At 39.3% G+C, this 20055-nt stretch overlaps 1 protein-coding gene across 7 annotated transcripts in view; it reads left to right on the plus strand.

The window, feature by feature from the left end:
• The window catches only part of ATP7A (ATPase copper transporting alpha), a 153518-nt gene that overhangs the window by 15494 nt on the left and 117969 nt on the right, over positions 1 to 20055 (plus strand). For 2 of the 7 annotated variants that reach the window (XM_041741455.1, XM_041741457.1), the window contains exon 2: positions 3887 to 3972. The exons of the other annotated variants lie outside the window; for them this stretch is intronic. The gene's annotated coding sequence lies outside the window, so the exon portion shown is untranslated. The remainder of the gene's footprint in view (positions 1 to 3886; positions 3973 to 20055) is intronic. 7 annotated transcript variants of the gene reach the window in all.

Here is a 20055-nt window from a genome sequence, read left to right on the forward strand (position 1 = left end):
CAGTCATAGTTCCCAACAGAAATGTAGGTATTAAATGGAACAAAATGTGAATAGTTCTCTTATGCTCCCCAATCCTGCTGGCAATGAAGTACGCAAGCTGGTGACATCTCCCAATCCACCTAGGAAGCTGGCTGCTACAGTCTACAAGCTAGGGCCACTGATTCTCAGTGAAGCACCCAGAGAAGGGGCCTTTGGTATATTCACTGAGTGCCCTACAACAGAGAACCCTGCACAGAAGCAGAGCAAGGACAGCCAGTATTTTAGGCAGGCCGGGCATAGCACAGTGGGAACAAAGAACATGGCTTTATCATTGAGGTGCGGGATCACCAGGAAGGTCCTGCTTCCATCTCCTAGCATGCCAGCCAGCTCCTGACTTTTCATTTGTTCCCTGGAGTCCCAAACCCATACGAAGCCCCTTGCTAGGACTGCTGCTGCCAAACACAGAAAACCCACTGTTTCCATGTTCTGTAAGTTGCACTCAAGGAACCCATTTTTAAATTGAAAAATAATAAATAAATAACCCATTTTAAATTCAGTAAATACTTATTGAGACCTATCATATGTTTCAGAGAAATAGGCACTCAATTGATATTTTTTTTCTTGATTCACTGTTAAGGCACCTAGTCAACACTTATTTCAGGACAGGATAACCAGTTGCAGTTTTAACTTGGGGAGGAAACGTTGCTAGAATGTATGTGTTTGCACCAGGTAGGGGACCAGAGGGAGGGGATTCTATAGAACTTTGGGGACCAGAATCAAAAGAATAGCTACTCAGAAGAAACAGAAGCAAAAAACAGCTAGGAAATGATAAGGAAGTAGGAGAAATGGAAAGAATTGGAAAGTTTAATGTTTGTTTGGGAGGGGGGATACTGTTTGTGTGTCTTTTCAGAATGAGTGAAGTTGGACATTCATGTTAAATTGTATTTGTCACCAAAATGCCATGTGTGAATATTAGTATTTGCAAATACCTGTACAAAGCTGATCACTAGTGTTCTGTTTATAGTTGAGTACTTGAGAGCAGTGCTATACTGCTGCTATAGTATATGCAAAGAATCTCTTGAACCCACTCCCTATTTCAACTTTAATGACTGTTATCTTAGTTCAGGCCCTCATCTTTTGCCTGAACTGTTGTTTCTAGACAAATCAAGTAGAGGAAAGGACATACTTTTGGGGAGTCTAAGAGATGTGACTTAGAATCAGACTCTATCATTCATTAGCTTCTTGGCATTAGGCAAAGAAGCTCTCATTATTCTGAACTTGAATTTCATATTCAAAAGGAGAGCAGTTTATTTTTTTCCATTTGTTTTTATTGAAGTTTGATTTGCCAACATATAGTATAATACCCAGTGCTCATCCCATCAAGTGCCCAAGGAGGACAGTTTATTTTTTTATTTTTATTTTTTTTAATTATTTATTTATTTATTTATGATAGTCACACAGAGAGAGAGAGAGAGGCAGAGACATAGGCAGAGGGAGAAGCAGGCTCCATGCACCGGGAGCGCGACGTGGGATTCGATCCCGGGTCTCCAGGATCGCGCCCTGGGCCAAAGGCAGGTGCTAAACCGCTGCGCCACCCAGGGATCCCAAGGAGGACAGTTTAACATGGTTGTTAGGATTATAGTATTTTAAAATCCTTGGCATATAATAGTAACTCAGTAACTTTTAATTACTTTTCCCTTTTATTATCTTCCCCTTTACCCATATTTCTACCTACTATCAGCATCATCTTCCAGTTTTTAAATCTTTATTTGAAAAAAAAAATCATAAAAGTAGTATATGGAGTTAAATATGGCCACCCAACCATACATGTTTAGCTCTTGTCTGTCTCAAACTCCACTAATATGATATAGTAAACAAATTTTAAAAAAGATTTTATTTATTCATGAGAGACACACAGAGAGAGGCAGAGACATAAGAAGAGGGAGGAGAAGCAGGTTCCACGCAGAGAGCCCGATGTACTTGATCCCGGGACTCTGGGATCATGCCTTGAGCCAAAGGCAGATGCTCAACCACTGAGCTACCCAGGCATCCCGATAGTAAAGACATTTTAAAAGGCTTAAACCCACAAGGACAAAGAGAACAGAAGAGGAACATCACCAGACGAAAGGTTTAAACACATAAGTGGAACATAGGAAACAGAAGAGGGGGAATCTTGCCTGCAGAGGGAGATATCAATGAAAGTGAGGTCTTTTATCATATTACCCATGAGAGGTTCAGAATTTGGAGATAAGTATTTATTACTGAAAGGTGAGGAGGAGACCCATGGCTGAAAATAAAGGAAATGTTTTAAAAATTGACAGAACAGGGACACCTAGGTGGCTCAGTGGTTGAGTGCCTGCCTTTGGCTCAAGGCAAGATCCTGGGATCCCAGGATTGAGTTCCACATCGGGCTCCCTGCAGGGAGCCTGCTTCTTTCTCTGCCTGTATCTCTGCCTCTCTCTCTGTCTCTCATGAATAAATAAGTAAAATCTTTAAAAAAAATAAAAACTGATAGAACAGGGTTGGACCCCTCAGGTCTCTTCTGTTTCCTGCTACACTAAGGTGATCCTCTTGCTTGTTTCCCCATCCTACCCTGGGGAATAATGTGGCTGTGAACAAGTTATTTAACCTATTTCTACCTTAGTTTTCTCATCTGTAAGATGGAGGTAATTATAGTATTTACCTCAAGATTGTTGTAAGGATTAAATGAGGTAATATGTGCAAAATACTGTTCATGGTAACCTCTTGATGAATGTTGAGAAAGGAGATGTGGTGCCCAGGGACTTCCTAGTTGCCAAAGGCAGCTCTAGAATTTACATCATGCCCCATGGTGATTAGCAGGCTTTAATACTTAGGGTGGAAGATGGGGTCAGAACAGAGGTTTTGACCCTGCAGAAAGCACCTTTCCCAGTCCCTCTTCTTTGCTTCCAACTCTTTTAGGGATGTCTTGAACTATAAGACTGGCTCCAATTGGATCATTAAGCTCTTATTATTATTTTACTAGGTTAATATTTATTGGGTGCCTGCTCTGTGCTGAGGACTACTCAGGCTACTGGAATGACAGGTCAATAATAATAGCATTTATTGAGTGCTTACTGTTTTGCTAAGTGCTTTATATATATTAAGTCTTATAATTCTCATTACAACCCTGTGGGAACAGATGTTGTTATCTCTGTTTTATAGATAAGGAAACTGAGGCACAGAACTTAAGTAACATGCCCAAGGACACATAGCAAGTGGCAGAAATAGGAATCAAACAGTCTGGCTCTCAAGTCTGTTTTTAAACACTATGCCTCCCTACTTTTATGGAGCTTACATTTTGGAAGGGGAAGACAGATAGTAGATAATTAAAGTACATAGATATCAAGTAGTGATAAACAGTATGGTAAAGTGTAAAACAAAAAGATTGTGATATTAAGAGACTGGCAGAGGGTAGCTTGTAATGGAGAGGTCAATGTTTATGAGTATCAAATAAGAGATGTGACAGTTCTCTAAGAATTGATTAGAGTATTGCTGTCTCTGCAGATTTGCAAAATGCCCTTTTTATTATTTGATTCCTAATGCTATAGGCACATTTTGACATTGCTAATAAAAAAACAATAGCAGTTCGGGATGCCTAGGTGGCTCAGGGGTTGAGCATCTGCCTTCTGCTCAGGGCATGATCCCGGGGTCCTGGGATCGAGTCCCACATCTGGCTCCCCACAGGGAGCCTGCTTCTCCCTCTGCCTATGTCTCTGCCTTTCTCTCTGTGTCTCTCATGAATAAATAAATGAAATCTTAAAAAAAACCCAAAACCCAGTTCATGTGCACTGATGGCTTACTGCATATGAAGGACTGTACTAAGCAATTTGCATAGATTGTTTCATTTTATTCTTACAGCAATGTTTTAATAATTTTTATTTTTCAGCTGTGGAAAACTGAAGCTTAAAGAGACAAATTAACAGGTCCAGGGCTTTAAATTCAGCAAATGACAGAGCCAGGATTCAAACCAAGGTAGACTGATTCTGGAATACGTGCTCTTAAATACTTATATTTTATAGATTTGTCCAAGGTAACTCTTTTTTATAAACAATAATAGCAAAAAAATCCCCACCCTACAATTAATAGCTAACTTTTATAGAGATTCAAAGTATTCTAAGCATTACTAGGTCTTCACAGTATCAGTGAACTTACCTATATCTTGAAACCTCAAGATGAGAAAAGCAGCACATTTGAGTGAACAAGTTTCTAGTGCTATGATTTTATCACCCCAAGTTGGAAATTTCATTCATATGAACTAAAATGTGTAAGTTATTTCAGCACAAAGCCAGAGCCAGGATTTGACATGAGGTCTTTTGACTTCAGATTAGAGTTGTTATCTACTCCATTGCAAAGTAAAATAACATGTAGCTTATCTTTGTTCAATGTATTGTGGGAAACCAATGTAGTGAAATTACATTCAACAATCCCCAAGGAATGTTTGTTAAATTATTTGTAATTCTTAAAACTTAAAAAATTTTAAACATAAAAGCTGAAGAGAGAGTTATTCAGAGATTTAGAGGTAGTACAGGGAATGGTCTACAGTTAGAGCTCTGGGATTGGATTGTCTGGTAGCTTCTACTCATCTTCACTCCTTGATTTACTGACTCAAGTATGACCTTGAACAGGCAACTTTGCCCTCCAAGCCTCAGCTCTTTTTATTGTGAAAGAAGCGGGGATGCCCGGGTGGTTGAGCATCTGCCTTTGGCTCAGGCTCAGGGCGTGATCCCGGAGTTCCAGGATCGAGTCCCACATTGGTCTCCCTGCGAGGAACCTGCTTCTCCCTCTGCCTGTGTCTCTGACTCTCTCTCCCTGTGTCTCTCATGAATGAATAAATAAAATCTTTTTTTTTTAAAGAAAAAAGCGTAGTATACTATCTGCCTTATGAGTATGAGGACTAAAAGAGACAACTTTTCTACATGGCTCATTTTGTCTGGCTATTTTTCATCTTGGAAAAGAATCTTCATTCATCTTCCATGGATCCAAAGTGAATCTTTGGCTCCATTGCATTGGTTTCAGTACTGCTTGAAGTGTTTTAACAAATATGTATGAGCTTTGGAACATAGACATCCCTGACATATTGTTGCTTGGTTGCAGTTTTTCCTTTTTATTATGGTAAAGTTATATTATTATGGTAACAAAATTTTACCATTTTAACCGTTTTCTAAGTGTTAGGTTAGTAGCATTAAGTAAATTCATGTTGTTATGCAATCATCATCACCATCTGTCTCTTGAACTTTTCTAGTATTCCCAGACTGAAACTCTGTACCCATTAAACAATATTAGTGGCAGTTTTTGTTTATTTGTTCTCAGCCTTTGTGACTGAGGCTGCTAATTAGGAGAAATGTTACTCCATGCAAAAAGACATGAACAAAGAAATGTGATTAGAAATCTATATTATCCCAAAAGCACAATCCATACATGAAAAAATGGTTATTTGGACTTTATTAAAATTAAAATTTTTTGTCATATGAAAGAAAATGCAAAGACAAGTCACAGATGGGGAGAAAATATTTGCAAATAACATTTCTGATGAAAAATTGTAGGTTTTAAAATTTAAAACCCTCAAATTTCAAAATTCAACAATTAGAAAATAACCCGATAACAAAATAGGCAAAAGCTCTGAATAGACACTTCATCTAGAAGACATACAAATAAGCAAATAAAGTAAATGCAAATTAGGCTGATGCAAATGAAAACCGTTAGAGAAATGTAAATTAAATCCACAGTGATGATTGTAACATGTACAATCTGATTCAGGATGTTGATAGTGGAGAAGGTTGATTGTACATGGGAGAGGAAGAGTATATGAGAAATCTTACACTTTCTGTTCAATTTTGCTGTGAACCTAACAGTGCTTTAAAAAATACTTTAAAACATTATAGTGAGATACCTATGTCAAAACAAAACAAAGCTGCAATACCAAGTGTTAGCAAGACAGAACAACTGGAACTTTCAGATATTGCTAGTGGGAATGAAAAATAGTACAGCTACTTTAGAAGAGAGTTTGCTAGTTTTTTAATGAAATTAAACATATATTTGCCATATGATTCAGCAATTCTTCTAGCTATCTAAGTGAAATGAAACCTATGTTCACGTAAAAACCTATATCTGAGTATTTAGAGCAGCATTATTAAGTATTAATCACTAAAATCTAGAAGCAACCCAGTTATTTCAACTGATGGATAAACAGATTGTTCTATACCTATACTGTGAAATACTACCCCATGACAAAAGAGGAACTACCTGTTGATTCATACAATATCAGGTGAATCTTAGTATGTATTTAAGTGAAAGAAGCCAGATTCAAAAGGCTTATGTAGCCTTATGTGATTCCACTTACATGACAATCTGAAAAAGCCAAAGTATAAAGAAGAAAACAGATCAGTGGGTGCCAGGATTTAGGGATGTAGGGAAGTGTTGGCTATAAAGGGATAGCATGAGGGAATTTTGGAAGTGGTTCTCACATCCTTCCCACCCCCAACCTCTGTTGCCAACTCTCACCAAAGTAACAGGCATGTAGTGAGTGTTAAATACATTCTGGTCTGTCAACTCTCATAAGTAGAAATAAAGGCAACTAATTATTCCCCTCCCCCGAAATCTGTATTATCAACTTGGTAGCATATAAAATGCAGTTCACCTAATGAAAGTAAATGCAACTTTATTAACTGTAATGTCATATGGAAAGTCATAGAAGTGCCTTTTTCATTTAAAAAATGGGGAATTCTATGTTAAAACCAAAAGCCTTCTCATTTCATTGGAATTTGCTGATCCTATCAGATGAACTTTTACTACTGCTTGATCATTCAGTAAACCATGTGGGTAAGTTAATGATAAATGTTATAAGCAAACTACTTGAGCTCCTCAGATTGTTACAGAAAAGCTTTTATCTTGCAGTACAGGCAGCCCAGGATGGAAGGTGCTAAAGTAAGGTAAATGCTTTCCTTTTGTAAGTATCTTAAAGTTAGATGGAACAAGATATTTTTCCAGCGAATGTTTTCTTCTTTTCAAGTTTATTTAAATTCCAGTTAACATACTTTGTAATATTAGTTTCAGGTGTAGGGGGTTTAGTTATTCATCACTTAAATACAATAGCCAGTGCTCATCACAAATAACCTCCTTAATACCCATAACCCATTTAACTCATGCCCCCACTTTTTTTTTTTTTTTTTTTAAATCTTCTCATAAACATCAGGTATCATACAACTAACTCTTCCAGATCAGAGAGTGGCACTTTTTCTAAGTTCATTTTTTTTAAAAAAGATTTTATTTATTTATTCATGAGAGACACAGAGAGAAACAGAGACACAGGTGGAGGGAGAAGCAGGCCCCATGCAGAGAGCCCGATGTGGGACTCGATCCTGGGACTCCAGGATCACGCGCTGAGCCGAAGGCAGACACCCAACTGGCAAGCCACCCAGGCATCCCTAAGCTCATTTTTTTAAATCAAAGGTAATATGTATGTTCATAGTGATAAAATGTTACGATACAAAAGTGAAAAGTAAGATTTTCTGACTTCCCAGCCCCCTTCTCTAAGAAACTGTTAGTAGATTCTTGTATACTCCTCAAAAATTTTCAGTGCATTTTCAAGCCTATGTAATGCCTCTTTTTTTTTTCTCTTTTGCACATGGGATCATACTATGTATGATCATAATATAATACATATGCATATATAATATGTATATTACTATATATGTATGTACACATTATTTTGCAGTTTCCATCTTCCATTTAACATATCTTGTACATCTTATATCAAGAAATATTGACCTACCTTATTTTTTTAAATGGTTGTATGATATTCCATTGTGTGAATATGCTGTATTTTATTTAAATTAATTCCTTTTTGATTAATATTTAGGTTGTTTTCGGTTCTGTGTTATAATAATAAACTGCTTCAATGAATATTCTTTTGTGTATATATATATGCATATATATACGTGTATATATCTTTTTAAAAATATTTGATTTATTTATTCATGAGAGACACACAGAGAGAGGCAGAGAGAGAAGGAGGACCCATGCAAGGAGCCCGATGCGGGAATTGATCCCAGGACCCCAGGATCACAATCTGAACCAAAGGCAGATGCTCAACTGCTGAGCCATCCAGGCGTCCCTATATCTTTTTTTAGAAAGATTTTATTTATTTATTCATGAGAGACACAGAGAGAGGCAGAGACATAGGCAGAGGGAGAGCAGGCTCTCTGCGGGGAGCCTAATGCGGGACTCGATCCCAGGACCCCAGGATCACAACCTGAGCCAAAGGCAGATGCTCAACCACTGAGCCACCCAGGTTTCCCTTCTTGTATATATATCTTTATGAGCATATCTTTTTTTTTTGAGCATATCTTTTATATAAAATTACTAGAAGTGGAGTTGCTAGGTTATAGGGCATATACATTAAATATTTTGATAAATAGTGCCAAAATGGCCCCCAGAAAAGTTGTACAAATATATACTTCCAGTAACATATATAAAAGTGGTTAATAGTTTTTAAGACTTTTGATAACATACTGCCAACTTTTGTTCAGAAAGCTACCATTTGGGCAGCCCAGGTGGCTCAGCGGTTTAACGCTGCCTTCAGCCCAGGGCATGATCCTGGAGACCCAGGAGGATCGAGTCCCACGTTGGGCTCCCTGCATGGAGCCTGCTTCTCCCTCTGCCTGTGTTTCTGCATCTCTCTCTGTGACTATCTGAGACATAGAGAGGCAGAGACATAGGCAGAAGGAGAAGCAGGCTCCTGGTGGGGAGCCTGATGCAGGACTGGATCCCAGGACCCCAGGATCATGCCCTGAGCCGAAGGCAGATACTCAACCACTAAGCCACCCAGGTGTCCCTATTCATAGGGCTTAATGTAATTTATGTGTCTTATTCCTAATTTGATAGACTTTCTATATTACTAGTTTTGGAGAAGATTCAATTAATTTAGAAATTTTGCAAATCCCTTTGCCCCAAATTTATTCCTAAAGTCAGATTATTAAGAGATGCTGTGTGTTTTCCTAGGTATTCCAAAGATTCCAATCAGGCAGTTTAGAAACTGGTTTGTTCATCTTTCTCTTGAGGCTTTGTATAATTTCCTGATTACAGGTGGATTTTCCTAGGTTTTTAAAACTAATTGTAGTGAGATTTTTTTTATTGCTGCTGTTTATTTTAAACTCCCCTTCTGTGACTAAGGAAATTATATCTCAGTTTTTCTTTTCACTTCTCTTTCCAATTTAAGATTACAGAATCATATTCTGCTCATTGTTTTCATGCCCAGCACTAAAAGAATTCCTTTCTGTAGGTTTTCTATCAGTCTGCTCATATTCCTCTTTTCCTCATTTCCTTTATTTTTTGCAATCTCTTTTTTTTTGGTCATCCTTAACCTTTGCTTGTTTTTAAAAATAAGAACTGTATGTGACTTTCTTCCTCTTTTGTATTTGAAAAAAAAAAGCTATCTGTAAATGTCTAAGCTCTAGGAAAAAAATATATGCATCCGTTTCCAGCAAAGAAAATATGTTTGGAAATTTTAGCCTTTTATTTATTATATTTTTCTGAATACTAAAGTATTACATGCTTATTTTCATGAAATTATAATAATATGGAAGTATATAAAGTAAAAAAAGTCACCCCTTCAAAGGGTAATTATTTTTAATAGTTTATATCTTTCTAAACTTTTTTTCTATTCATTGATACGCTTTCATCATTTTCAGTTGAATCAAGACAGATTTAGCTCATTCTTTAACAGCTGTGTAGTCTTCTATAGTATGAATGCATCACAGTTTATCTATTACTGTATTGACAGACATTTAGAGAGTCTCCAAGTTTTGACTGTTTTAACTACTTATCCTATAGCCTTCTACATCTGTATATTTTGTAGTTTAGATTCTTTTGTGTACAATTGCTGGGTCGGATCTTGATAGGTATTGCAAAACTGCCCTCCAAAAAAGGCCATAATGATTTGCACTTCACTGACAGTATGGTAGAATATTTTTCTGCACCCTTGATCATATTGAATAGATACATTGGTCTTTCTTTTTTTATTTTATTTATTTACTTGAGAAAGAGTGAGAGTGCATGACTGGGAGGGAGGAGGAGAGGGAGAGGGAGAAGCAGGCTCCCCGCTGAGCAGAACCTGGGGATCACGACCTGAGCCAAAGGCAGATGCTCAACCACTGAGCCACCCAGGTGCCCCTAGTAATGTTTTTTTATAAAATTAATAATACACTTGAAAAGTTTGGTCAAACCGAGTTGTTATTTTCAGCCTCACCAAACTTTTATTATTTACAGTTTTCTTATTCTTAATCAGTTATAGCGAATATAAAATAAATGCTTTTGCTACTTACTCTCTATAATGGTTAAATACTGGGATCCCTGGGTGGCGCAGCGGTTTGGCGCCTGCCTTTGGCCCAGGGCGCGATCCTGGAGACCCGGGATCGAATCCCACGTCGGGCTCCCGGTGCATGGAGCCTGCTTCTTCCTCCACCTGTGTCTCTGCCTTTCTCTCTCTCTCTGTGACTATCATAAATAAATAAAAATTAAAAAAATGGTTAAATACTGACAGTTGCTTTTATTTTTCATAGATGATGTTTCTTCATCATGGTTTGTAGCACTGTTTTGTCTTATTTTTTTAAAAACACTTGCTTTTTTTTTTTTGCAGGTTTTATTTATTTATTCATGAGAGAGAGAGAGAAAGAGAGAGAGAGAAAGAGAGGCAGAGACATAGATAGAGATGCAGGCTACATGCAGGAAGCCCGATGTGGGACTCGATCCCGGGACTCCAGGATCACGCCCTGGACCAAAGGCAGGCGCTAAGCCGCTGAGCCACCCACGTGTCCCTGTTTTGTCTTAGAACTAAAATTGTAAGGTGGATTTTTCCTTATGAAGAAAGTGATGTCATTGCAAACAGTCTGTTATTTACCTACAGATTGTATCTGACAAGCTTGAGTTAGATCATTATTTTGACAGGGGGGAAAATCATACCAAACAGTCTTCTTAGAATCTGAGTGAGTGCTACAGCAATACCATATTATACTATAATATGGTTGAAAAGTATCTGACACATTTCATTGTCAGATAGTTGAATCCTACTACACTCTACTTTTCTGGGATAACAATGGTGTTGTCTGAGGCAATGAAAATTTTTATCTGTACTAAAAACATGTTTTTCCCTCTAGTCTGTTATTTACATGGCAGCAGATGCTCATCCCCTGGTGGAAAGGCACCTAGTAACTTGAGGACTATTTCTCAGTTTGGTTAGAACCTGTCCCTACCTGTGTACATTGAAGGATATCAGTACTTCTCAAGCATTTTCCCCATCCTACCCCCAAACCTTTGGCTGGTTTTATTTTATGCATTTTGCAAACATTGCCTTATTAATTCATTTGAGGCTATTGTTAGGTCTGGACTTCAGCCTGAATTGTCTGTATAAGGGTGAATAAGCCTGAGTGTTAGCTCCCTTAATTTTATTTATTTTTTATTTTTATTTTTATTTTTATTTTTTTTTAGCTCCCTTAATTTTAAAAGGAGACTACCACTCTATTTTATGGCAGAATTGAGAAATTCATGTATATGATGGTTTTGTCAACTATTCAGTGTTACAAGAAATTGAAACATCTGTATTGTTATTATAAGGACAGCTCTTTTGTAGCAAGGCAATAATTAGCCCAGGAGTCACAAAAATGACCAACAAGACACATTACCTTTTCTCAATTTGAATGTTCTATTCTGTTCTTTATTTGACTTTATTAATATGTCTTAAGTATTGACTCCTAATCTTTTGGGAATGGTCAATTTATGTTTTGAAAACGTGCTTGTCTACTCCAGCAGTTTCATCTAGAATATTCATCCTCTATTTATATAATGACAATTGTCTGATGGAAGAGATTAGGTACTTGGTATTTTGAAAATAGGTTAAAGTGTGAGATCAATTTTCATTTTAAAGGCTTACACAATTTTTTAAAGATTTATTTATTTATTCATGAGGGACACAGAGAGAGGCAGAGACATAGGCAGAGGGAGAAGCAGGGAACCCGATGTGGGACTTGATCCTGGAACTCCAGGATCACGCCCTTAGCCAAAGGCAGACGCTCAACCACTGAGCCACCCAGGTGTCCCATAAAGGCTTACACAATTTAAACGAAAGAGGTACCATTATATAAGACAATAGAGAAGTTAATGTTTTCCCTTTTTGTTTGCAATTTAGAGTTGGTAGTAATTTTATTTTGCTGTTTTTTTGTTGTAAGTAAGCTGTAGGCTTGAACTCCTGACCTCAAGATCAACAGTTGCATGCTCTGTAGACTAAGCAACCAAGTGCCCCTAGAGGTGATAGTGATTTTAAATAAAAGCAAATGGGTAGGAAACAATTAAATAGACTTGGAAATATTATATAGATACCTTGAAGGCAGCTGGTTTAACGTTTGCACAGCTAGAAATCATCAGTTTGTTTAACAACATCGAGATTGTTTTTATAAAATGGTATAATAGGGGTATTTGGGCTGTTTATATGTTTATCATTAGTCTCACATTGAATTATTTCAAATTTAGTAACACTTCTCTTAATTTCTGCACATTCCCTTTATTTTTCTTCTTTATTTCCCCCTAAAATAAGCTGGCTTTTTAGAAATGTTTTTTCCTCAGCTTTATTGAGGTATGATTGACAAATAAAAATTATATATATTTAAAGTGTGTAATATGATGTTCTGATATACCTATACATTGTGATTACCACAGTCAAGCTAATTAATCATCACCCCACAGTTACCTTTTTTGTTTTTTGAGAACAATTAAGATCTCTCTTAGCAAATTTCAAGTATACAATATTTTTAGTCATAGTTACCATTCTGTAAATCTCCAGATATTAATCCTATATAACTGAAACTTTCTACCTTTTAAAAAGAGTTTTTATTCAAATTCCAGTTGGTTAACATACACTGTAATATTAATTTCAGCTGTACAATATAGATTCAACACTTATATATAACACCCAGCGCTCATTACAAAAAGTGCACTTCTTAATCCCTGTCACCTGTTTAACCCATCCTTCACCTAGTTCCGCTCTGGTAAGCATCAGTTTTTCTCCATAGTACCCACTATTTTAAATTTTGTTTAAAGAAAAGTTGCCCTTTTATGTAAAGTGCCCTTTTTATAAAAAGATTTATTCATTTAGAGTGGGAAATATCAGAAAGGGAGACAGACCATGAGAGACTCCTAACTCTGGGAAACGAACAAGGGGTAGTGGAAGGGGAGGTGGGGTTGGGGTGACTAGGTGAGGGGCACTGAGGGGGTCACTTGATGGGATGAGCACTGGGTGTTATACTATATGTTGGCAAGTTGAACACCAATAAAAAATATATATAAAAAAGTCTGTTCCTTTTTTTAAAAAAATAATTTTTATTGGTGTTCAATTTACCAACATACAGAATAACACCCAGTGCTCATCCCGTCAAGTGTCTACCTCAGTGCCCGTCACCCATTCCCCTCCAACACCCGCCCTCCTCCCCTTCCACCAACCCTAGTTCGTTCCCCGAGTTAGGAGTCTTTATGTTCTGTCTCCCTTCCTGATATTTCCCAACATTTCTTTTCCCTTCCTTTATATTCCCTTTCACTATTATTCATATTCCCCAAATGAATGAGAACATACACTGTTTGTCCTTCTCCGATTGACTTATTTCACTCAGCATAATGCCCTCCAGTTCCATCCACGTTGAAGCAAATGGTGGGTATTTGTCATTTCTAATTGCTGAGTAATATTCCATTGTATACATAAACCACATCTTCTTTATCCATTCATCTTTCGATGGACACCGAGGCTCCTTCCACAGTTTGGCTATTGTGGCCATTGCTGCTAGAAACATCGGGGTGCAGGTGTCCCGATGTTTCATTGCATCTGAATCTTTGGGGTAAATCCCCAACAGTGCAATTGCTGGGTCGTAGGGCAGGTCTATTTTTAACTCTTTGAGGAACCTCCACACAGTTTTCCAGAGTGGCTGCACCAGTTCACATTCCCACCAACAGTGTAAGAGGGTTCCCTTTTCTCCGCATCCTCTCCAACATTTGTTGTTTCCTGCCTTGTTTATTTTCCCCATTCTCACTGGTGTGAGGTGGTACCTCATTGTGGTTTGGATTCGTATTTGCCTGATGGCAAGTGATGCAGAGCATTTTCTCATGTGCATGTTGGCCATGTCCATGTCTTCCTCTGTGAGATTTCTGTTCATGTCTTTTGCCCATTTCATGATTGGATTGTTTGTTTCTTTGGTGTTGATTTTAATAAGTTCTTTATAGATTTTGGAAACTAGCCCTTTATCTGATATGTCATTTGCAAATATCTTCTCCCATTCTGTAGGTTGTCTTTTAGTTTTGTTGACTGTATCCTTTGCTGTGCAAAAGCTTCTTATCTTGATGAAGTCCCAATAGTTCATTTTTGCTTTTGTTTCTTTTGCCTTTGTGGATGTATCTTGCAAGATGTTACTGTGGCCAAGTTCAAAAAGGGTGTTGCCTGTGTTCTCTTCTATGATTTTGATGGACTCTTGTCTCACATTTAGATCTCTCATCCATTTTGAGTTTATCTTTGTTTATGGTGAAAGAGAGTGGTCCAGTTTCATTCTTTTGCATGTGGATGTCCAATTTTCCCAGCACCATTTATTGAAGAGACTGTCTTTCTTCCAATGGATAGTCTTTCCTCCTTTATCGAATATTAGATGACCATGCATTTCAGGGTCCACTTCTGGGTTCTCTATTCTGTTCCATTGATCTATGTGTCTGTTTTTGTGCCAGTACCACACTGTCTTGATGACCACAGCTTTGTAGTACAACCTGCAATCTGGCATTGTGATGCCCCCAGCTATGGTTTTCTTTTTTAAAATTCCCCTGGCTATTCGGGGTCTTTTCTGATTCCACACAAATCTTAAAATAATTTGTTCTAACTCTCTGAAGAAAGTCCATGGTATTTTGATAGGGATTGCATTAAACGTGATTCCACACAAATCTTAAAATAATTTGTTCTAACTCTCTGAAGAAAGTCCATGGTATTTTGATAGGGATTGCATTAAACGTGTACATTGCCCTGGGTAACATTGACATTTTCACAATATTAATTCTGCCAATCCATGAGCATGGAATATTTTTCCATCTCTTTGTGTCTTCCTCAATTTCTTTCAGAAGTGTTCTATAGTTTTTAGGGTATAGATCCTTTATCTTTGGTTAGGTTTATTCCTGGGTATCTTATGCTTTTGGGTGCAACTGTAAATGGGATTGACTCCTTAATTTCTCTTTCTTCAGTCTCATTGTTAGTGTATAGAAATGCCACTGATTTCTGGGCATTGATTTTGTATCCTGCCAGGTTACCAAATTGCTGTATGAGTTCTAGCAATCTTGGGGTGGAGACTTTGGGTTTTCTATGTAGAGTATCATGTCATCAGCGAAGAGGGACAGTTTGACTTCTTCTTTGCCAATTTGAATGCCTTTAATGTCTTTTTGTTGTCTGATTGCTGAGGCTAGAACTTCCAATACTATGTTGAACAGCAGTGGTGAGAGTGGACATCCCTGTCTTGTTCCTGATCTTAGGGGATGGCTTTTAAGATGTCGAGGAAAGTTCCCTCTATCCCAACACTCTGAAGGGTTTTGATCAGGAATGGATGCTGTATTTTGTCAAATGCTTTCTCTGCATCTAATGAGAGGATCATATGTTCTTGGTTTTTCTCTTGCTGATATGATGAATCACATTGATTGTTTTACGAGTGTTGAACCAGCCTTGTGTCCCGGGGATAAATCCTACTTGGTCATGGTGAATAATTTTCTTAATGTGTTGTTGGATCCTATTGGCTAGTATCTTGTTGAGAATTTTTGCATCCATGTTCATCAGGGATATTGGTCTGTAATTCTCCTTTTTGGTGGGGTCTTTGTGTGGTTTTGGAATTAAGGTGATGCTGGCCTCATAGAACGAATTTGGAAGTACTCCATCTCTTTCTATCTTTCCAAACAGCTTTAGTAGAATAGGTATGAGTTCTTCTTTAAACGTTTGATTGAATTCCCCTGGGAAGCCATCTGGCCCTGGACTCTTGTGTCTTGGGAGGTTTTGGATGACTGCTTCAATTTCCTCCCTGGTTATTGGCCTGTTCAGGTTTTCCATTTCTTCCTGCTCCAGTTTTGGTAGTTTGTGGCTTTCCAGGAATGCGTCCATTTCTTCTAGATTGCCTAATTTATTGGCGTAGAGGTGTTCATAATATGATTTTAAAATCGTTTGTATTTCCTTGGTGTTGGTAGTGATCTCTCCTTTCTCATTCATGATTTTATTAATTTGAGTCTTCTCTCTCTTCTTTTTAATAAGGTTGGCTAATGGTTTATCTGTCTTATTAATTCTTTCAAAGATCCAACTCTGGGTTCTGTTGATCTGTTCCATATTTCTTCTGGTCTCGATTTCGTTGAGTTCTGCTCAAATTTTAATTAACTCTCTTCTGCTGGGTGTAGGGTCCATCTGCTATTTTTTCTCTAGCTCCTTTATGTGTAAGGTGAGCTTTTGTATTTGAGTTCTTTCCAGTTTTTGAATGGATGCTTGTATTGTGATGTATTTCCCCCTCAGGACTGCTTTTGCTGCATCCCAAATATTTTGAATGGTTGTATCTTCATTCTCATTAGTTTCCATGAATCTTTTTTTTTAAATTTTTTTTTTAATTTATGATAGTCATACAGAGAGAGAGAGAGAGAGAGAGGCAGAGACACAGGCAGAGGGAGAAGCACGCTCCATGCACCAGGAGCCAGACGTGGGATTCGATCCCTGGTCTCCAGGATCATGCCCTGGGCCAAAGGCAGGCGCCAAACCGCTGCGCCACCCAGGGATCCCTGCATGAATCTTTTTAATTCTTCCTTAATTTCCTGGTTGACCCTTTCATCTTTTAGCAGGATGGTCCTTAACCTCCACGTGTTTGAGGTCCTTCCAAACTTCTTGTTGTGGTTTAGTTCTAATTTCAAGGCATTATGGTCTGAGAATATACAGGCGACTATCCCGATCTTTTGGTATCGGTTCAGACCCGGTTTGTCACCCAGTATGTGGTCTATTCTGGAGAAAGTTCCATGTGCACTTGAGAAGAATGTGTATTCAGTTGCGTTTGGATGTAAAGTTCTGTAGATATCTGTGAAATCCATCTGGTCCAGTGTATCATTTAAAGCTCTCGTTTCTTTGGAGATGTTGTGCTTAGAAGACCTATCGAGGGTAGAAAGAGCTAGATTGAAGTCACCAAGTATAAGTGTATTATTATCTAAATATTTCTTCAGTTTGGGTATTAATTGGTTTAAATATTTGCAGCTCCCACATTCGGGGCATATATATTGAGGATTGTTAAGTCCTCTTGTTGGATAGATCCTTTAAGTATGATATAGTGTCCCTCTTCATCTCTCACTATAGTCTTCGGGGTAAATTTTAGTTTCTCTGATATAAGGATGGCTACACCTACTTTCTTTTGAGGACCATTTGAATGGTAAATGGTTCTCCAACCTTTTATTTTCAGGTTGTAGGTGTCCTTCTGTCTAAAATGAGCCTCTTGTAGACAGCAAATAGATGGGTCCTGCGTTTTTATCCAGTCTGAAACCCTGCGCCTTTTGATGGGGTCATTAAGCCCGTTCACGTTCAGAGTTACCATTGACAGATATGAGTTTAGTGTCATCATGATATCTATTCAGTCCTTGTTTTTGTGGATTGTTCCACTGGACTTCTTCTTAAAGGGGAATTTTAAGAGTCCCCCTTAATATTTCTTGCAGAGCTGGTTTGGAGGTCACATATTCTTTCAGTTGCTGCCTGTCTTGGAAGCTCTTTATCTCTCCTTCCATTTTGAATAAGAGCCTTGCTGGATAAAGTATTCTTGGTTGCATGTTCTTTTCATTTAGGACCCTGAATATATCCTGCCTGCCCTTTCTGGCCTGCCTGGTCTCTGTGGAGAGGTCTGCTGTTACCCTAATGCTTCTCCCCATAAAAGTCAAGGACTTTTTTTCTCTTGCTGCTTTAAGGATCTTCTCATCTTTGGAATTTGTAAGCTTCACTATTTTTTTTTTTTTTGTAAGCTTCACTATTAAATGTCGAGGTGTTGAACGGTTTTTATTGATTTTAGGGGGGGATCTTTCTATTTCCTGGATCTGAATGCCTGTTTCCCTTCCCAGATTAGGAAAGTTTTCAGCTAGGATTTGTTCAAATACATATTCTGGACCTCTGTCCCTTTTGGCGCCCTCGGGAACCCCAATTAAACGTAGGTTTTTCTTCCTCAGGCTGTCGTTTATTTCCCTTAATCTGTCTTCATGGTCTCTTAATTGTCTCTTTTTTCCTCAGTTTCCCTCTTTGCCATCAACTTGTCTTCTATGTCACTCACTTGTTCTTCCACCTCGTTAACCCTCATCGTTAGGACTTCTAGTTTGGATTGCATCTCATTTAATTGATTTTTAATTTCTGCCTGATTGGATCTACATTCTGCAGTCATGAAGTCTCTTGAGTCCTTTATGCTTTTTTCTAGAGCCACCAGTAGCTGTATAATAGTGCTTCTGAATTGGCTTTCTGACATTGAATTGTAATCCAGGTTTTGTAACTCTGTGGGAGAGAGGACTGTTTCTGATTCTTTCTTTTGAGGTGAGATTTTCCTTCTAGTCATTTTGCTCAGTGCAGAGTGGCTAAAAACAAGTTGTACTGGGAAAAGGAGAAAAAGAGAGGGAGAGAAGGAAAGAAAAGAGAAAAAGAAAAAAGAGAAGAAAAAAATGGAAAAAAGAGAAAGAAAAAGAGAAAGGTGAAAAAAAGGGGTGGGGGAAGCAATAGAAATCAAAAAGAAAGAAAAAACAAAACAAAAAGAAAACAAAGAAACAAAAAAAAACCCAAAAAACACGGCGGAGTATCTTCTGATTCTGTATACTTTAAGTCCCTTGGTTCCCCTGGAGCTGGTCCGTCTAGCTGGTCTTCTGGGGTAGGGGCCTGCTGTGCTGATTTTTAGGTGTTAGCACTTGGGGGAGCTGCTCTGCCCCCTGTCTGGTGCAGGGCTCAGTTGGGGTTGTTTACCCCGTGAGGCCCCAAGAGTAACAGCCACAATGGCTAGGCAGCTCTGGAAACCTGGATTCAGCCCCCGCAGTAACTTCGGGGCTCTCCGTCTGCAGGGCATGGAGGCTCCGGGGCGGGGCCGCTGCTCTGCTCAGCTCGGGGCAGGAGCGTCCTCGCTGTCCTGGGCCCTCCCGGCCTCTGCCTGTCCCGGGGGGAGGTCGGATCCTGGGCTCTATCCCAGCGCCCTGTGCTCCGGGGCCTGCGCTGTTGGATTCGCGCTCTGGGCAGTGCAGCCCCCTCCGCGGAGCTGCCGCCCGAGCCCCCCCCCCCCCCCCCAGCTGCTCCCGGAGCCGCGCAGCCCCCTCCGGACGGAGCTTCTTCCTCTGCCCGAGCCGCCGCCTCCGAGCTCCTCCCGGAACCGCGCAGCCTCCTCCGTGGAGCCGCTGCCCGAGCCCCTCCGAGCCCCTCCGAGCTGCTCCGGGTCCCTGCTCCGGGTCCCGCCGTGCGCTCTGCAGCCCTTAGGGAGCTCGGTGCACTCTCCCGGGGCGCAGGTGTCTGTTAGTGTCCCAGGGAGCCTGAGGGTATCCTCGCCCCTCCTGGGATCTTGGTCCAACTCCCTGCGAGCGCCTTTCCATCCGGGAAGGTTGGTGCAGCTCCTGCTTCTCCGGGACGGGGCTCTCCTGTCCTGGGGACACTCGCCCTGGCCTTAGCCCGGCTCCTCGCAGGGCCCCTCCCCCTTGGAGGCCTTTTGTTTCTTTATTTCTTTTTCCCCGTCTTCCTACCTTGATAGAAGCGCGAACTCTTCTCACTGGAGCGTTCCAGCTGGTCTCTCTTTAAATCTCAGGCCGAATTCGTAGATTTTCAGGATGATTTGAAGGTTATCTAGGTAATTTGGTGGGGACAGGTGATTTGGGGACCCTACTCTTCTGCCATCTTGCCCTTCCCTCCTGTTCCTTTTTTTTTTTTAAAGATTTTATTTATTTATTCATGGGAGACACACAGAGAGATAGAGGCAGAGACATAGGCAGAGGGAGAAGCAGGCTCCATGCAGAGAGCCCTAGGCTGGACTT

This window comes from Vulpes lagopus, chromosome X, assembly GCF_018345385.1.
Source record: "Vulpes lagopus strain Blue_001 chromosome X, ASM1834538v1, whole genome shotgun sequence".
NCBI classification, from domain to species: domain Eukaryota; kingdom Metazoa; phylum Chordata; class Mammalia; order Carnivora; family Canidae; genus Vulpes; species Vulpes lagopus.